At 37.2% G+C, this 16238-nt stretch overlaps 1 pseudogene across 1 annotated transcript in view; it reads right to left on the bottom strand.

Moving 5' to 3' along the window:
* Positions 1–1644, bottom strand: part of LOC308501509 (pre-mRNA-splicing factor RBM22-like) — a 73956-nt pseudogene extending 72312 nt beyond the window's left edge. The window contains exon 1 of the transcript in view: positions 1526–1644. The product of the transcript in view is annotated as a pre-mRNA-splicing factor RBM22-like (transcript). The remainder of the gene's footprint in view (positions 1–1525) is intronic.
* Between the last annotated feature and the right edge of the window lie 14594 nt (positions 1645–16238).

The following is a 16238-nucleotide window of genomic DNA, read 5'->3' as shown; positions in this document are numbered from 1 at the left end:
CTAAGAGCCCCAAATGCACACATGGCACCAGGAAAGGAGTTACACAAACTGAGGGTCATGGAAATATTAGCAAAGGAAATGAAGTAAGAAAACGGATGTAAGAAAGGGGCTATTACGGAGCTCCATCTTACAATGAGAAATATTATACCAAAGTTCTAAAATTGAAGTCTTTAAGAGTCTTTCTAGGTTCTTTATTAGCTAAGAGATTTTTCTCTTTTATCTGTGGTTTGGTTTTGGTGTCTTCTTTTGCATTTTTTTTTCTTCCTTGATTCTTGGAAGTTCCTGTATGTTGATTTTCTGGAAAAGGATTAAAGAACAAATCTCTCTTCTTTATTCTTTACCTTTATTGACAATTGCCCGCTGTGCTTCATTTGGTACTGACTCAATATCTCATTCATACATTCATTCAGCAAATAGATATTGAACATTGGACACTGCTGTAGGTGCTACAGGCCTGGCCCTTAAAATGGCACAGTTTACTGAGGGAAAATCATAAATAATTACAATCAAAAATTAAAAATGCTAAAAACAAAACAAACAAACAAACAAAAACCTGTCTCTCTGCTTGAGAGAACTGACATTTTTAAAAAACGACTCGACAGAAGTATAAAGGTGAATGATTTAGAGCATTAGGCTGCCTGGATAAGAATCTTGTCTCTACCACTTACTAGCTGTGTATGTCTCCTTGTGCCTCAATTTCTTCATCTGTAAAATGAAAGCAATAATAGTGCCTACCTCACAAAGTTGTTGTGAGGTTAAATGAGTTGATATATGTAAAGTGCTTAGAATAGTTATATATATATATATAGTTTTATGAGTGTGGCCTGGTAGGTGTGGGGCGGAGGCTTGCACTGGCGGGCCATGATGTTGGGAAGCTTGGTTGGGGACTGCGGGGGAAGGGCAGTGAACAATATCTGGAGAGGCAGTACCTCACAGTGGATCTACAGCATTGAGTCTAGAACCAAATGGCCTGGGGTGAATCCCAACTCTCCGACTCACTACTGAGTGGGCTTGGCTAGTTGCTCAGCTCTCTGAGTCTTGCTTCCCTCATCTGTAAAATGCATATACTCTTAGAGCATCTCCCATACCAGGCAGTGAGGAGTAAGTACATTACAAATATGTGTAAAGTGCTAAGAACTCTGCCTCACACAGAGTAGGCTGGATTTATGTGTCAGTCATAATTAAATGTTTGCCTTTTACAATGTAAGCACACACACACAAAAAGAAAGCTACAGTGGTATTCAAACAGGGGATGCTATAATCAGACTTTTTATATTCCAGAAATCAGTGAAACCATAATAAACAAGTAGACATAATAAATAAACAAATAAAATGGTTATTTTCCTAAAGTAGAAGAGAAAAATACATCTTTAAAGATGGGATCCGCTTAGATGCCAAGAGAAAATGTGTACACCGTATCTCACAGAGTTTCCTTAGCCTGATTTTAGGTCTACAAAGAAGGCCATTGATGATGCACAGAGATGCTGGACCCAGAGCAAGGAAGGCAGCAGTGCTGCGCACGTACCTCTCCGCTCGCTCCAGCGCACTTGGCATCAGGGTCAGTTCTCGGAGTGTGGGGGGAGAAGCAGAGACTCCCCAGTTGTACTCGGAGGAGATCACGTCAGATGGTGAGATGGAAGCCATTTCACAAGAGGAGAAGCAAGAAAGCATGGATGTTTAACTGAGAGGGAGATGGGGAGTACAGGCTACCAGGAATATCACACCACCCTAACTATGGGAAGGGCTCTCGTGTGAAAGGGGGAGTAGAGCAGTTTTGTGTGGTTTCGGGGATGGGGAATGAACGAATTGATGAAAACTACACAGATAGGGATTTCAACTCAATTTTTAAAAGGTAACAGTATGGTCAGCTTTTACCAAACACAATCAATATTCAGAAACTGTCCTCGATGCTTTACTGAAATTATTCCATTTAATATCATAACAACCCTATGGGTTATATACTGTTATCATCCATGTTTTATAGATAAGGAAACTGAGACAGGAATATTAGGTGACTCGCTCAAATCAAATAGGAAATAAATGGAAAAGCAGAGATTGGAACTACACTTTTAAGAATTATACAACATTGCCGCTGTATAAGCCATACAAAGGTGTAATGCGATGACTCAGCAGGGCCTAAAACTTCCTTCAAGCCATCACCAGGTTCTTTTATTCCTAAAGTGAGGCCTTCCTTGACCTAGATTAGTTGTCCCTGTTAGATTTAAGATGTCCCTGTTAGAGTTTCCCATAATAATACACTGTTTATTCCATTTTATAACATTTATTAAATTTTGCACTAATTGTTAATTTTTGACTTTCTCATTAGACTCTAAGCTGTCTCATTCATCATCATATCCAGACTAGTGCCTGGCTCAGAACGTGGGCTCAGTATTAGTCAGGGTTATCCAGAGAAACAGAACCAGGACGAGTGTGTGTGTGTGTGTGTGTGTGTGTGTGTGTGTGTAACAGAAAGAGAGACAGAGGGAGAAAGAGAGCGGGAGAAAGAGGAGAGATTTTAAGGAATTAACTCACACAATTGTGAGGGCTGGCAAATTCAAACTCTGCAGAGCAGGTTGACAGGTTGGAGACCCAGGGAAGAGTTGATGTTTTAGTCTAGAGTTTGAAGACAGACTGGAGGCAGAATCCCTTCTTCTTCAGAGGACCTCCTTACGGTCTTCTACTGATTGGATGAGACCCACCCATATTATGGAAGATAATCTGCTTTACCCAAAGTCTGCTGATTTAATCATATCTTAAAAATACCTTCACAGCAGCAACTGGACTGATGTTTGGCCATATATCTGGCATTACAGCCTAGCTAGGTTTACACGTAAAATTCACTCTCACAGTAACTATTTATTAATAAATAAATAGTAATAAATAAATAGTAATAAATAAATAGTAAGTTATATAACACTGCAGATGTTCAAGTTAAGGTAGGATGAAATGTTGTAATGCTATTCAAATATCTGAATGAATTAAATTACTTATAAGGTTTCTCTATTTTGTGTACTTCATGAGTCTAGGGATGGCATAGCTCACCAGAGAATTTTTAGAAGAGGAGAAAATAATTTTAGTATTTCAATGGTAGCCAAGCTAGTCTTCTAATTTTCATACAATGTATTTATTGCACATGAATCCATAACAATTTTGTGGGTTTTTTTTTTGCTTTTCCTGAATGAATTATTTTCTAAACAATATTTTGAGTGCCTACCTGTACCTAGGTGCTATTGTAAACAAAATAGACAATAATCCCTACCTTTGGAGAGTTTAGATTACAGTGAGAGGGTGACGAGAAAGACAAAAATTAAGTAGACTATAGAGCATGTCAGATGATGATAAAGTATTATGGAGGAAAATAAAGCAGGGAACGAAACAGGAAATATTGGGACCAAGGCGGGAGCAGGAAAGTGCCATTTTTAATAGAAAGGTCAAGGAAAACCTCATTAGGATATAAAATCTGAATCAAAATCTAGAAGTATAGGAGTCAGAGCAAGTCATTTACATGTTGAGGAGAAGAAACATTCCAGGCAGAAGAAATAGCAAGTGCAAAGGCCCTGAGGTAAGCTTACCATGCTCCATCAAGAGTAACAAAGAGGCTAAAGTGGCTAAATCCTAGTAGTCTCTCCTCATCTGCAGGGGATACTTCCCAAGACTCCCAGTGGATACCTGAAACCACGAATAGTACTGAACCCTACATATGCTGTTTTTTTTTTTTGTACATACATACTTGTTCTTACGATAAAGTTTAATTTATAAATTAGCACAGTAAGAGATTAAGTATTAACAGCTATGATAAAATAGAACAATTATAACAATACACTGTTTAAATAGGTATGTGAATGTGGTCTCTCTCTCAAAGTATCTTATTGTACTGTGCTCACCTTTACACTTCAAGCAAGCACTTTACAGCTTCTCTTTGGCACATTCGAATTGCCAGCATCGCCCCAATTGCACTTTGGGGCCATTGTTAAGTAAAACAAGGGTTACTTGAACACAAGCACTGAGATACCACCACAGTCAATCTGATAATCCGGACAGCTACCAAGTGACTAACGGGCGGGTAGCGTATACAGTGTGGTAGCATACACAGCCAACAAAGGGATGATTCACGCATGGGTGGGATCTGCCAAGCATCGTGAGATCTCATCCCACGCCTCAGAACGGTGCCCAATTTAAAACGTATAAATTCTTTATTTCTGGAATTTTCCGTTAAATATTTTCAGAACACAGTTGACCATTCGTAAATGAAATCTCAGAAAGTGAAATAGACAAGGGGGGGGACTACCACAGATGCCAAAGCCAGAGGGATCACAGGGTCTCGAGAGTGTTAGGAGGGCTAGGAGGTCATAGGAGGGTTATGAATGTTTTGACTTTTATTCATGGAGGAATGGGGGCCCATGAAGGGTCTTGAGGAGCAGAGGATATGATCTGACTTACATTTGTAAAGGACCACACCGGCAGTCATGTGGAGAACATGACTGGAATCCATATACATATTCTCGGCTTATTCATAAGTTCCCAGCCCCTAGCTCCCTACCAGGACCACCCTTCCGTTTTATATGGTGTAGTTTTGTTTGCTTGATTTGTTTTAAACAATTTTACTGAGCATAAGTGACATAAAATAAAGTGCATGTATTTAAAGTGTACAAATTGATAAGATTTGGTATGTATATAAACCATCATCATATCTAAGCTAGTGAAATATCCATTACACCCATAGTTTCTCATATGGTGTGTTTTTATTTTACTAATTGCATCACCCCGTTGCTGCTTTAAAAGTGGGGTTGGGTGGATGTTGTGTTGGGTAAAGGCAGAGGACATTTTTTCTGTCTTCTTGCCAGGAACTTGGAGACCATCCCATATAACTGTTATGGTGGGTTTCCTTCCTCCTCTGCTTACTTTAGGAATACCTAGAAGGGTATTTATAGAGCCAATTTCAACTACTCCAAAACTTTCATTGCGTTTTCAAAGGTGTGGCCTACAGTTCTGAGCAGAAAAAGAGAGCAACCTGTGTTTTACGTGGCAAATATTTCTTGCCAAGATTGTTTGATGGAAGCACATCCAGCCATTTGGAGCTATTTTGGTCTCGTTATAGGGAAAGTAAGCTATTTGGTTTGGAATTGCCTAGATTTCTGACAGACAATTAGAAGCCAATTAAAATGGATGAAAGATGTGGCAGAAGGAGGAATTTTTTTTTTCTCCCTGAGGAATAAAGACATTCCAACTACAGCATCATTACACTTGGCAATAATCCCCCCCTTCCCACTACCCCCTTCGCCTTGAAGCTAATTAAGAAATGTGGGTGGGTTGTTTTTAACTTCCTTTCTTCTGCCATTGATTCTCCTCCCACCTCACCTCTCATCCCAGAGTAGCAATATATTTTCATACTAGGTGAGGGGGAATTCCTAAATAACTTAATAACATACTTTGCCAATGTTACCCACAGTACCTTGGAATTTCCTTCTGCGAAACGTGCTGCCTATTCAAGTTCTTACTCAGCCCCAGCCAGATCGTGTCTTCTTCTTTTTCTCTTACTCGCAATGACTCTGTAAGCCTTTCATGACACTTATTGTTACCCAAATAAATAAACGAGATTTATTTTCTCAAGTTCTGATCCATCCATTAATCTAGCTATCTATTCATCTGTAAAATTTTTGTTTAATCATTATGTACTGAACATCTACTGTCCTAGTCAGGGACCAGGGAACACATGGTACACACACACATACAAATTGGGTGATTTGAAAACCAGTTAATATAGGGATGATGTACAAAAAATTTACTATAGGGATGATATAGGAAACCTAGGAAAAATTAGTGTAGAATCCTGGATATAGTAACAACAGGATTCATTGCCACTTCTAGGCCTACAGGGGCAAGTGGGGAGAGTTACTAAAACCAGAGAGAGACAAAGAGAGGGAGAGACTAGACAGAAAGCTTGGCCTCCGGTCGAGGGATAAAGTCAATCTATACCTTCTGCCAGGAAGAAGCCTAGGGAATAAATACTCCAACTTTATTCTCTTTCTGCTCTCCTCCCAATCTATTGCCATGTCCACCCTTGACAAAATTCATGGAGAAATAGGGCAAAAGGAAGCCTATTGATGCCAGCCACACAGGTCAGCCTTTTGGGGGACAGAGCTTTGTAGAGAATGGATCTGGAGGGCCAAAATCTGCACACCTGCTTTGTGACAACCAAAATATGTTGAACTGCTCCCCAAGCAAATATCGTTAGGTATCCTATAGGAATGTCAAACACAACTGGTAGAAAACTGAACACTTTTGTTCCCACAAAGTTGCTATTCTCCTTCTATTACCAATCGTCATGCCATCATCTACCAACTCACCCAAATCAGAAACACTGGAGGCTTGGGCTTCATTCTATACTCCTTCTGTCTCTTAGCTCTTTCCCTTTCATCCTTGGTTGTGTCACCAAGAACTGCTAATTTACTCTGATAATTATCTCAAATCTGTCTTCTCCTCTATATCCCTATGATTGCCGTACTGTAGGCATTTGCATCTTTTATCTGATTTATTGCACAAGCCACCTGTCACTCTCTAATTCATCCTCCACATTGCTGCCACAGTGAGTTTTCTAAAACATAATTAATCTTGTTTATTGTGTGTCTCCCACTAGAATGTAAAGTCCATCTTTTGTTTATTCTCAGTACTTATACACGACATCAGTTGGGTACTCAAGCATTTGCTGAATTTGAATATGGCATGTCACTCTTCCACCTAATATCTCAGTGACAATATACCCATTGCATATAGAGTTATATAATCATTATTAATATTAATAACTACTATTTACTGAAAACAGGGACATTATTCATGTTCACAGCTGTGAAGCAGGGAATATTACTAAATCCACTTTATGTCTGAAGAGACTAAAAGTCAGAGAATTGACATGGTGAATGAAGGGACAAATTCAAAGAGCAGAACCATAGGATGGAAGGAAGAAGCATCTTCAAATCACTATATGATGGGCTACTATCAAAACTTTTGTTATTAAATGGTTATATGAGAAATACATGGCTATTGTGTTGAGCCTCTAATATTTGAACATTGATTTTTATGACAGTTAACATATCATGACTAATGTAACTACTACTCAAGATGAATTTGTATGTCAAAAATCTGCAAAAAAATGACACTAAGAAAGATAGCCAACAAAATTAACATATGGGAGTTAACTTTCTTTGGTTTAAATAAAATAACTCCAAAGAGGCTAATAAGATCCCCAAAGAGGTAAAAGAAGAAATGATATCCATATAAATAATGCATTACTAAAAGAAACCTAGGAAGAAAAATCAAGATGGGGATATGAAAATAAATAATTAATTTTGAAATTCCAACATGGAAAATATATCTATTGATCCATTAATCTATTGAAGAACATCTTGGTAGCTCCCAAGTTTGGGTATGTAAAGTACAGCATAAGGAATATACCAGGGGTACCAAAAAATGTATACTGAACCTCTACTGTACTAATCAGGGATCAGGGAACACATGGCACACATGCATACAAAAAAATGTATACAGGTGGACGCTTTGGTCAGTGTTGCTCAAGCAGTAGTTCGCCATAATCAGAAGTGTCTGGACGCTGATGGTAACCACTTTGAGCACCTCTTGTAATTGCAGAAGTCAAATGTGACTTGTATTCATCTTTTGTTATCGGTGTATACCGAATATTACAATTTTAATACAGTTTTCCTTTCTTAAAATGTGTATACATTTTTTGGCACCCTCTGTTGTTCATAATATGTATGGTGTCAAATGGGTACTAGATTTATGGGGCTGATTACTCCATAAGTTATATAAATATCTAATCACTATGTTGTACATCTGAAACTAATATAATATTGTGTATCAACTATAATTGAAAAAATATTTAAAAGAAAGAAAGGAAGGAAGGAAGGAAGGAAGGAAGGAAGGAAGGAAGGAAGGAAGGAAGGAAGGAAGGAAGGAAGGAAGAAAAAGAAAGAAAGAAAGAAAGAAAGAAAGAAAGAAAGAAAGAAAGAAAGAAAGAAAGAAAGAAAGAAAGAAAGGAGGAAAGAAAGAAGGAAAGAAAGAAAGAAAAAAAGAACAGAAAGAAAGAAAGAACAGGAAGAAAAGAAGGAAGAAAGGAAGGAAGAAAGGAAGAAAGGAAGAAAGGAAGGAAGAAAGAAAGAAAACCTCTTAGAGAGGCAATTGTAATGGCTAGAGAAATAGTTGGCTTGAGCAGAAGTTATGTCTAAGCAAGAATCTATGGGAAGAGGTTTTCTGACTTCTTTCATACCACTTAAACACTAATGTAAATTAAAATTGAGTTTAAATTATAATTATCAAGGTTTAGAAAGAGCAACAATAGGCTTCTAGGAGTTTAATATTTTTCAGTTTTTTGAGTGCCAGTTGCATAGATGTGCTCATTTTGTAAAAATACATCCAGATATATATTTACAACATATATCCTTTTCTGTATGTCTGTTATACTTCAATAAAAAGTTCTGAAAAATCATAAAAAGTAGTAAAAAATATTGTTCTGCAAGAAGAAAGGACTTATCTGAGGAATATGAGAATATAACAAAAGATTGGCAAAACATTTTTTTGGAAAAAAATGTGGACACAAAAGAAGTCCTGAATTATTGGAGAAATCCATATACTTGGCAGTTCTCTCAAAATTAATCTGTAAATATATTATGACACTGGTTAAAAATTTCATAGCTTTTTTAAAAAATGAAACTTGGTAAGATTACCAGATGGAAGAAGAAGAACAGAGGATAGCCAAGATAATTTGAAGAATGTGATTGCATTTGTCCTACCAGCTATTAAGACAAAATTTTAAGCTGTCACTATTAAAACAGTGTGGAATATGCCCAGGAATAGATGAGCATAACAATGGAACAAATTAGAAAGCTCAGAAACAGATCCAATAATTGATGGGAACTACATATGTAACACAGATGGTGGTTCGTATCAGTAGAGAAAGAATGGTAGTAACATGAATATTTTTTAAATCTTTGTAGAATGCATTCATCTCTTACATTATTCTTCACATATACATTTGAACTCGGAGGATCATAATAGGGAGTCTGAGTCTTGTCATAGACCAACCTATTCTTTCATATTAATATTTAACAATAATCTGATATATTAAATTCTGCTTCTCTCATTCCCTGTTTTATCTCTCAATTGATTGGGAACTCAAAGATAGGGGAGGAAGGAAATCATGATTAAGTATTACATATAAACTGTTACATGTAAGATGGAAATAGTAGTATTACTACTTCAGCGAGTGCTGTAGATTTACATGAATTAATACATGTTAAATGCCAAGAGCCGTCCTACCTTAATAAGTGTGAGCTATCAGGGTTATCACACCACTCTCCCTTGTTCGACACACTATTTTGTGTAGCAGTGTCCTGGCCAGTTCTCATGAACCCCAGTCATTTCACACTTACAAGGGGTTTAGAAAGAGATGTACATTCTACAGCAACCCATGTCCTTCTCTATTACCAGCTTTACACATTTCAAAACAGGGAGCTGGGACCACTTCACCATAATTCATCTAGACAATGTAACAAGTTTCACAACTGGTGCACTGTCCCCATTATGGTCAACAAGCTTCTTTCCTAGTTCTGTGCTCCAAGTTACAGATCCACACCAAACTATAATTAGTTTTCATCATACATGGTGTTTAGACCATTGAATAAAATTTCCTTCCAATATCGTCACTCCTCCAAGTTACATATACGTATTTTTCTTCTGGCTTTTGTTTAATGTTGTTGAAAACAATTTCCATTGTTTTATTTATCACATTATTTCATTCTATGTCATTAGAAATAGTGAAGTATCTGAGGCCTCCTGAGAATCAACGTGAATAAGTTCATTTGACTCTTCCTTTCTCACTGAAGGACAGGATTGTTGTGACATATCCATTAATTGTCATCTTGATACCTGAGAGCAAGCGTGGGGTTGAAAGCATTATTGTGTTGAGTTTTATTTCACTGCACTAGAGATGTACTGTACGGTGGCTTGTTTCCTTAGCAACACCAATGCTTTGTGTTTTTCGAAAGTAACGTATTCACTACTCCTTAGAGGACAATCTTCTTGGATACAATGCTCTCAAAAAATAAACTGATTGCAAATCAATCATAGAGCATATCGAGAACACACACACACGCATACACACACACACCCGCAGCGCCAAAAAAAAATGTTATTTTTTTGTTATTTTTATATTAAGAAAAAACTGTATTAGAATTGCAATACAATGAATTAACACTGCATTCATTTGATTAATGCCATCTTTTGAGCGAATGTCATACTACACATTGCTACCGTAATTCAATTCAACTTCAAAAAGTTGTATATATATGTACATATATCTGTATATATATATACAGATATATGTACATATATACATATATATATATATATATATATATATATATATATATATATATACACATACACACACACACTGAGGGTGCCAAAAAAAGTACACATTGTAAGAGATGTTATCTATGTGTGTGTGTGTGTGTGTGTATAAAATATTTCCCTCAAAATAAGACCCAGCCAGACCATTAGCTCTAAAGTGTCTTTTGGAGAAAAAAATTACTACAAGACCGGGTCTTATATTATATTATATAAGACCCGGTCTTATAGTAAAATAAAATGGAGTTTTATGTTAATTTTTGCTCCAAAAGATGTATTAGAACTAATGGTCTGGCTAGGTCTTATTTTCAGGGAAATACCGTATATACATATATTTATGTATATACATATACATATACATATATATATGGAGAGAGAGAGACTGATACGTCTATTAAATTGGTTACAAAGATACATAAAATATAGTCTTTGACCTCAGTTGTCCAGAAACCAATAAGAGATATTAAAAAAAAGAAATGTGTTTAAGGTATACATTTAGAACATAGTAGGAAGTGGTTTTGTTTTCAAGAAACACCTGACACATCTTGACAGAGAATTCAGAGACGATGAGAGGGTTTTAAAGGATGAATAGAAGTTCACTAAGTAGACTGAGTCAGAAAGGACAACATGTTCAAAAATATTGAATTATGAAATATACTGTTTCTGAAAATTAAAAGACTGTTCACGTATTCACTCTACTACAGATATGTATATTTAATGCAGATATGTGTATTTAAAATATAAATATTTCACATTTGCCTGGTACTGGTTAAGTTACTGCATAAAAAATTACCCCAAAACTCAGTGGTTAAAAACAAGTCATTTATCACTGCTCATGTGTCTGCAAGTCCATAGGAAGTCTGCTGACAACTATCTAGGCTGAGTTCACGTAGCACAACTCTGCTCTGTTTTCTCATTCTCCTCCTGCAACCAGCGGGCTGCCTGAGCACACCCTTCTCATGGTGAAGGCAGACATGTAAGAGGGCAAAGTGGAAACACTGAAGCTTCTTAAAACCTAGGCTCTGCGCTGGTATACCATCATTTCTATCATCCGTCATTGTCCCAGGCAAGTTACATGGCCAAATCTCAAGTCAAGGGACAAGTACACTGTCCCTTTGATGAGGCCATGGCAAGAATGTGTGTGCTGGAATGGGCAAAGGATCAAGGCTATTAACAGATGACTTCATACCTCCAGGTAACTGCTGTAACTGACAACAAAAGACATGGAGGGAGATCTACCACTTACAGACCCATCTAAAGGAGAACATTTATAATAGAAACCCCAGGCCAAGGGAAACTTTATAATCAGGCAGGGGCATGAGTGCTGAGATTCCTGACAGTCAAAAGGAAAAAGGAAAAGGAAAAGAAAAAACATTTCTTTGCAACAGGGCAAAGAAAATAAAACGTCTGAGAAAAGAAAGAACAGTTTGTGAAAACTAAATTTATACAAATATGTCTAACTCACCAACATATTTACTCTATGTGCACGTATTCCCATGCTTTCTGTGTGATTAGAAAATATACTGTTATATATAACAAGTTAAATTCTTGATCTGGATAATCTTGTATGTGTTCATCATTCATTCTCTCTCTCTCTCTCTCTCTCTCTCTCTCTCTCTCTCTCTCTCTCTCTCTCTCAAAAAAAACTGAGTAACCTTTTTGTGAAGGGTCCTTGTTAACTGTAAGGAATGTCCCATCGCTTTTACCTTTAAGGAGTACCCTATTTTTCAGCCAAGAGAGAACAGACAAAGGTAATCAGGCAGATTTTTTCCCATCTCCAGTGTCTAACTGGAGGACAAAGAAGTCTGGCACTTTAGCCAAGTTGTCGGCCAACATTTCACTTTCGTCATTTGCTTTTAGTAGCCTGGTCACAAGGAAAAAGCAAAACAGTCTTCCACAAAATCTGGACCTTTTACACCTCCCCCCCCATTTTATAAATATTTCAGTCTATCTGTTGCTTCATATCCTGTGTGAGTTGGTATGAGAACCAGTTTGGTTATTTTATATGAAAACAGATATGTGCCTTTGGGCTAATATCTGAAACAATGGTTAGTTATGCTTTGTATGTGTATATTGTTTTTAACTTTCTGAAACAAGTGGCAACATGGTGAGATTGAAAGGTTTGGGTCTATGAGGGCCTCTGATTATATCCTAGTTATACTTACTTTGTGTGAACTTGAAACATCAGTTAATATACCTGAATCTCAATGTCTTCATTTGTTAAAGTGATGACAATAATATGAAAGCATTGGAGTAAGGATTAACATTGAGATGTGTGTGTGTGTGTGTATGTGTGTGTGTATGTATGAGTGTGAGTGTGTGTGTGTGTGCACATAGTTGCATACATGCCAAGATCCGGGTGGCAGAACATATTAGGTATTCAATAGATGTTGGACCCCTTTCCCATATGCAGTCAGGAGGACTGTGCTTTCCTATCCATTCACTAAACACGTGCCATACGACATATCAAACAACTTAAGTTAAACAAATAAGAAACAACTATAAAATAATCAAGTGACTTTCCAGTGGTCACACAGGAGAAAGACTCAAGACTGGAAACCAGGGTGCCTTGTTCTTAATCTATTGCTTATTCTATTACTTTACTCTCCATGCATTTATTGACTCATCCATTCTTCATTTATACCCAATCTATACTAAACTCTGTGCTAGATACCGTATGCTTAAATAAGTTAAAGAGACTTATCCTCAACTAGCTTACAGTTTAGAGGGGTACAAAGGGAGAAAACCAATTATGTTATCTTGTATATTTGTAACAAATTAATAATTGTATTTAATAAATCTTATTAAATTACCTTGTATATTTGTAATAACTGTAATAAAGTTTATAACAAAGGATTTGGTAAAAGATCAAGGAGAAAATAACTAAAGTAATTTTGAAAGAATAACTGTTTCCACAGTTCTTTCTGAGAACGCCTTATGACCATCTCCCTCTGTTGGGACCCGGGTCTAAATAAATGGCACACCTCTTAAAAGGGCCAAATTGACAATTGTCTGAAAGAGAATTTTGTATGTTAAATCTATAGCAATAAGTTTAATCCGTCATTGTTTTTTAGAAGTTGTTTAGAATGGATGAACATTAAAGATTTAATATTTCCTATTAAATGAAATCTTGGGAAGAAAAAAAACATTGCCGGGACAAATCTGTAAACACTTTGTCCTCTCTGACTTAACTGCTCTCTGTCTACCTTCCCTAAATCCACCCTCGCTTCGGCTGACTTCTGCCCCACTCATCTTTGATGTCTAAATTTAGGTGTTATCTCTTATAGGTAACCTTTTCTAGCCCCTGTGGGCTTCTAATTATTTGTTTGGCTACCTGAGAGTTATTTTGCATCTAAAATGACTGTAATCAAGGCTACCATGTACAGGTGGTTAGGCTTTGCACTAAACATTGTAATCTATGTAAATGGCATCCCCAGTGTTGTGAAAGGTACAACCTACACAGCTGTTATGAGGAGTCCCTGATTTAAATCAAGCAGAGAAATTTCCTCTTTCCTCAAGTGCACTTCTAATTTTATTAAACTCTTTTGAAAAGGTAATTATGGGGAATATTATTTTTAAAATGACTGAAAATGTGCACTGTAAGAAACAAATTCACATGGTATAAACAAGTGTACACCTCTCTTATCCTCTGCTCTCATGGGCTCCTCCTCCGACGTAATCACGAAACTGTTTCTTGTTTCTCTTTCTTCCCTGTGCAGTGTTAAACAGCCTCTTCAGTTTTGTTAGTAATTATTTAACCTTTGAGAATAAGCATCTAGAATGCCCCCACTTTCATGTCATTTACAAATTCTGTTGCCTCTCATTGGAATGCCCTTTCTTTTCTTGACTTTCTGGTAAACACCATTTTATCATTTACTCTCAGTCAAGGCATCTACACCCATACAAGTCCCTTGTTACAGCCCCACTCAGACCTCTCTTCCCAGCTGCAGACATACACATCCACCTTTCACATTTCTTATATCTCAACACTTACACTCTCAAAAGCAAATTCCTGATCTTCCCCACAAACCGAGTCCTTTTCTGATAATCCCTTGCTCACTTGCACACTACCTTCCATTCAACCAAGAAAGGCAGAAACCTGGAGTTATCTCAGATACTTCCCTTTCCCTCACCCTCATCCTCACATCCTGCCGGCCCTCCAAGTTCTGTCATTTTTACCTTCTCACTTTCATTTCAACCAACTTTCTCTTTCAACTTACACCACCACAATAGTCCAGTCTACCATTATTTCTTGTTTGAACTATTATAACTTTGTCACCAATACACTGATATCCAATATCTTACCCAGATCCATTCTCCACACTATGATCTGAAAGATCTTCTGGAAATGCAAATTCAATATGTCACCTCCTTTCTTAAACCCTTCACATGTTTTCCTATTGTTTGCTGCCTGTTAACTCATTCCTTAACTTGGTCTATGAGGCTCTGTGTGATCTGGCCCCTTCCAAATTTCCTAACCACACATTTCAACACTTGCTGTATCACTCATATCATTTTAGCTACTCTGGTCACCTTCCTGTTTGCTGCTGCTTCTTAAAGTTATGCACCATATTATTAGTTTGGGGAACAAGTTTAAGTGAAGAGTGACAAGCAAGACTTTATGTCTCCCCTCTCACCCAGGTATTCTCCCACTGCCTCCTCAGAAGTTCATTCCATTGAAGTCACTCAATGTATCAGTGTGACACTTGGGGATGGCCCAAACCGGAAAATATTATGGAATGTGCACCTTATGTTACAATTGGCATAATTAGACAGAAGAGCAAATGTGATGCAGGAGAGTTATGGTAATAACCTTCAGTTCCTTCTCATTGAGGAGGAATGTTTTATCCAGGTAAGCCTAATAGACCAGTTTCTGTTTGGTGTGGTTTCAGCTCCTCGTTAGTTCATCATCCAGATTCTTCTGATCTCTGAGTCTTTCCTCCATTACGGACCTAAGACAACTTCATCTTGGAGTACTGGTTATTTGTAACAGGGCTCTCCATACTATTTTACAGAAAATTCTTAACCTTTGCTCGGGTTGTGTTTTAGTGTTTACTTTAAACATTGAGGCTTCTATAAAGAATCCTTCAGGAGATTTTGCTTGCTTCCAAGATGCTAACTTTGTTTGCTTCCAAGATGATACATAGAAAAATTAGCAAGTCTTGCTACTAATTAGCAAGTCTTGATGCCGCATATAGGACCCAATGGCTTTGTAGCAGTCTGTGTCTACCAAAGGCCAGCTGCCTCCTTATTTTCATTTGTAAAGTTGTTTCCACGTCTTTTTAAAAAAATATTATTTATTTGTGCATGTGAGCATGGCAGAAGGAAGTTTTTCAGGCTCCTTTAGCTAAGAAGTATAAGTTCCTGACTGAGGTCCAAGATTAAAACAGACTCCCCGATTAGGAAGATACGGGACAACATTAAGTTTCCCATGCTGCACCATGTTTAAACCTCTTCCTTGTTGCCCTGCTTCAGTTTTATTGTTTAACTAGTCCATGCTGACAGTGTTGTGGGTTACAATTCTGTGTGACTGCCAAGTGCATATTATTTCCATTATAGTACATTCCAGTATGTTCTCTAAGAGGACATGTTTTTAAGTGACGCCAAGTGAGAAATTACCAATTACATTTCTCCCTGAATCTGCCAATCTGCCATTACTTTAAGGATTGTTTGTTTTTTGTTTTTTTTTCCCCCTCTAGCCAGCAGATTGTCATTAATTGTCACCTTCTCTTTGGTATCTCTCATTTTCTACCTTTGCAAATCTTACCAAATTTTCTAGACCTAGTTCCTTTTTTCATCAGTTAATAGAGACTGCTTGC

The sequence above is a fragment of the Rhinolophus hipposideros genome, assembly GCF_964194185.1.
Source record: "Rhinolophus hipposideros genome assembly, chromosome: 8".
NCBI lineage: Eukaryota > Metazoa > Chordata > Mammalia > Chiroptera > Rhinolophidae > Rhinolophus > Rhinolophus hipposideros.
This window is presented reverse-complemented; position numbering and strand designations above follow the sequence as displayed.